Source organism: Protobothrops mucrosquamatus, unplaced genomic scaffold (assembly GCF_001527695.2).
Source record: "Protobothrops mucrosquamatus isolate PMUCROS unplaced genomic scaffold, P.Mucros_1.0 scaffold254, whole genome shotgun sequence".
NCBI classification, from domain to species: domain Eukaryota; kingdom Metazoa; phylum Chordata; class Lepidosauria; order Squamata; family Viperidae; genus Protobothrops; species Protobothrops mucrosquamatus.
In genome coordinates this window covers 1-4,827 of record NW_015386602.1, presented here as the reverse complement: position 1 = coordinate 4,827, position 4,827 = coordinate 1, and positions in this window count along the sequence as shown.

Sequence of the window (4,827 nt, the reverse complement as noted above, 5' to 3'; positions counted from 1 at the left end):
CGCCAGCCGACTGCTGCCGCCGCCGCTGCCGCCGCAGCCACCTGGCCTGTTGCCGTTGCCGCAGGCGAGCAGCTTGTTCCCCCCGCCGCCGTCGCAGCCGCCCAGCTCGTTCCCAGCGTCGCCCCGGCCTGCAGAGCTCCAGGCATGGCCCTCCCCCCCTCCCTTCCGTTCCCTGCAGCGCTGCCTGGCGTGCCCGGGATGGGAAACCCCGAGCCGCTGTAGCCAGGCACGAGGGGGAACGCCAGAAGCCTCGTGCAAGGGGGGGAGGCCTGGCGACGCTGCGCCCTGCCGGGCGCTCATCGACAGGGCTGGGGGGGCCGAGGCTGCCAGGGAGAAACAGCCACGTGCCGGCAATCAGCCGGAACTGCTGGAGCCGGCCGGGGAAAGCCGCAGCCGGACGGAGAACCGCCAAGGATTGATTGACTTCCGGGAGGGGTGGGTCCCAACTGCCGGGACACTTATAACCACAGGGCGGATGGTGGCTTGCGGCTGGGTAACAGGGCGCAGCGGGGCTGGCAGCAGGGTAACAGGGCGCAGGGCCAATGAGGAGCCCTGCAAGGGGGCAAGTCCCATGAGAGAGAGAGAGAGAGACAGAAGTGCAAGTGCAAGTGCCTCTGTCTCTGTCTCTCTCTCTCTCATGGGACCTGCCGGAGGGCCGTGGGAGGGCCGCATTTATATAGAGCAGGGAGGGCTGTTCGAGGGCCGGATTAAACCGGGCCGCGGGCCGCAAATGGCCCGCGGGCCGGACTTTGGACATGTCTGTACTATTGGAATCAAAATCCTTAATAAAAATAATATACCCAAATTGTAGTTTTTGAAGAAGATATTCTCCTTAACAGAACAAAAAAAATATCATTTTGTTTCATTTGTAGTCTTGGGGTGGAAGAAAGTAAGGGACACATACTTTAAATGGCACATACTGGGTGAGTCGTTGTGAAATGTATATATTGGTTGCTATGGTAGTCAATAACTGCTAGAAAAGCAATGATTGAATTTTAAATGCTGAACAGCTTGGTTTATGTAAATTGAATATCTATAAATTATACAGATTATAATATTTTTGTGGCTTCAAACACATTCTGTTTCAAGATTTTTCTCCCCTTCCATATCCAGCCATTTTTCTACTTTTTTAAAAACTAAGAACTACAATTTTTTTTCTATCCAATCACAAGAGATTCTGTTACAAAGAAAAGGGTCACATTTACTATGTCATTACACATTCTTATATAACACAAAGTACCACATATTTATATATGTACCTGTCTGTTTTTAAATGCTTTTAAGAATCAAATTGCATATTATTTTGGAAGTATAAGAAACACAGGTCACTTCTCTTCCCTTCCCCTTTCCCTTATCCCCTCCCCTGCTCCCACCGCTCCTCCTCTTTCCCTTCCTCCTCCCTTATTCCCTCCCCTGCTCCCACGGCTCCTCCTCCTACAGATATCCCATGGTGAAGAAGTATGTGAGCTCATATCTAGACACATCTGGAGGGCTAAAATTCACTCTTCATCCTTTAAATTAGTTGAAGCAATGGGAACAAAAGTGTGAATGCTGAAATAATCATTTACTAACGCAAATGCCTTTATTTCCTCCCAAGCTGATCCCTCTTTTCCTTCAGACTTCATAGTGTTTAGCAGCACTTCAGGGATCTACTGTCTCCCCATTCCTATTTCACGTCTATATCAAGACCTACCGTATGTCAAGGTCATCCATCAGCATGGAATATAGTATCATCAACATGCTGATGATACCCAGTCATATATCTCTGCCCTGATGTAGAGGTAGACCAGACTAGAATACCCTAAAGTTATGAATTCTATTTCTACTTTTATTATATACTCACAGTAACAAAATCTTGCAAGTCTCGAAATGCTTCTTCCCTCCCTTTTCTTTTCTTTGTGAAAACTAGGGAAGATCAAGTTGAGATGTATTCTCAAACTACAATTACACCTGGGCTAACCAAATGATGCCAGTAAGGTTTTTTTTTCCACCAGTGTTGGAAGACTGTAGGCTTCAGCTGAATCCCGTGGCGGAGTAAAGTGAAACATCAGCCTTGAATTGTTGCTATGCTGGAAGTAGCACAGCAAAGATCTTCCTTAATTCTCATTGCTGTTATCAGATAGATGCGCAGTGTGCTTTAGTCTGGCAAAATTCTGTCTATTGGTAAACAGCAATAAAATTATTTTCAGTATTTACATGTGTCCTTCTTGGTTTCCCATGCTTGACAGGCCTGATAAGATTGAGTAACTGTGGAGATAAGTCTAAGTCCCTTACATCCAGAGACTTTCCATCTTTAATTCTGTGATTGCACTTCCCCAGTGAGAGTAGATGCACAGTTTGGAAATCCTCCTGGACTTATGACTTCTGTTTAAAGGAGGCCCTTGCATGGGTTAATCTGGCATGGCAGTTGTGCCCATTTTGGAACTGGGGAGCCCTATTCAATGTTATTCTTTCTTTCTTTCTTTCTTTCTTTCTTTCTTTCTTTCTTTCTTTCTTTCTTTCTTTCTTTCTTTCTTTCTTTCTTTCTTTCTCTCTCTCTCTCTCTCTCTCTCTCTTTCCTTCCTTCCTTCCTTCCTTCCTTCCTTCCTTCCTTCCTTCCTTCCTTCCTTCCTTCCTTCCTTCCTGTTGGATTACTGATGTGCAGTCTTCTGATGTGCAGGCTGCCCTTAAGAGCATTCAGAAGTTGCAACTGGTCTAGAATGCAGGGGTATGAGAGGGTTTGGCATCTCTTGTTAAACCCATGTAACATCATGAGCTGCAGTGACTCCCAGAGAGCTTCCAGGTGTGATTCGTGATCCTGGTTTTACTTAAAATGCTCTACACGGCATAGGGTCAGGCTATTTGCAGGCTGCGTTCTCCCATCATTTCTGCTCATCCCACCAAGAGGGTTCCTTCTGTTCTGGGTCCCTTCCATTAAATAGTGTCATCTTATTGGACTCTGGAGTCATGCCTTCTTTGTGGGAATGCCTGCCCTGTGCATCTCTATGGAAATCCAGATATCCCAACTATATATGACACTTTTGTAATTATCAAAAGACAAGACAGCATCAAATTCCTGGAGCAGTTGAATTCCGTATATCCGGACATCCGGTTTACGGCAGAGGAAGAGATCCAAGGCACACTTGCCTTTTTGGATGTACTAGTTAGTCGGCGCTCCAACCGCACATTGTGTACATCCGTCTATCATAAACCCACTCATACAGATAGAATGCTGCACTACAGGAGTAATCATCCTGTAGCACACAAAATTAGTTGTGTTAGGACTTTATTTAAACGAATCAACTCCCATTGCAGCACGGGGAGAGCCAAAATTGAAGAGAGAAAACATCTATATCGTACTTTTAGGCTCAATGGCTACCCCACAGAATTTGTGAGATGTTACAGCAGACCATGTCAACTCCACAGGGCCCAACTCTTTGGAGCAAAGATGACACCAGCCACACGGATAGCTTTACCTTACATCTGTGGTGTTTCCAAAGCCACGGCTTGGCTGCTGGCCCCCCACAATGTGAGCATTGCCCATTGACCAGAGCAGACCCTAAGAGCCCAGATTATGCGTCCCAAAGAGCCGCTCCCCAACGGTGAACAGTCTTCCATAGTCTATAGAATTAATTGCAGGAACTGCCCCTGCAATTACGTTGGGGAAACAGCTAAAAGGCTCAGGACTAGGGTCCACGAACATGAACTGGCAATCAAAAGACAGGAGCAGCACTCGCAAGTGTGGGCTCACATGGCCAATTTGAACCATACATTCGATCTGGAAAACGCACAGACCATATCTCGTGAGACCACTAAGAGTGGCCGCCTTCTTAAAGAAGCCTGGCTTTCGGATGAAAATTCCATCAACCGGCACATAGACTTCCTACCAGCATACCAGACTGTCAGAAGATGGGAGAAACAACGTGGTAACCCACGGAGTAGATGGCCATCCCATACGGTGCAAAAGCAAGACCATGGCTCTACAAATGGGGAAGCTGCGATCCCTAGGGAGGACAGCGAACTGGCAAAAGAGGAGGGGGGCCGGGTGACACCACAACGAGATAGCAACTGGCAGCACTGGAGTGATAGGGCTGCAGGTGAGGCGGCAAGAGCTGCTATGGGAGGAGACGATGAACGGCTTGGAAGGAGAGACAAAAAGGGAGGGGGGAGTATGAAGCAGGAACATCTAAATAGTTGTTCTTTGCAGGATCAGGAAGAGGGAGCTACAATCATCAGATCCACCAACAGGCTGCCGGATGAGAATCAATTTAACACATTGCAGAGTAACATAGCTAATGGGCCGAGGACGCGCTTGAGGAGCCGGGCGCAGAAACAGACAGCTGCATATAGCAGAGGCGTAGCGTGGGGGGTGCAGGGGGGGCCGGCCGCACCGGGTGCAACATCTGGGGGGGCGCGCTCGCACTGTGCGAATCCGATCTGAGCCACCGGGTCGCCGCCCACTGTGGAGGGGGGGGCCACAAATTACTTGCCTTGCCCCAGGTGCTGACAACCCACGCTACGCCACTGGCATATAGGCAAGTTCCCTAATCACCTAGCATTCTAACTCTGATGACGTCAGTAGTTTGGCTGATGAAAGCTCAGCAAATAATTTTTTTACTCACAGGCTTGTTTATATTAAACGGTCCTGTTTACTTTTATCCTGGTGTTCGCTTTTCTTATATTTTTATTGATATGCCCAGGTATATATATACATTTTTAAAGTAATTTCGGATATATATATATATATATATATATATATATATATATATATATATATATATATATATATATATATATATATATATATATATATATATATATATATATATATATATATATATATATATA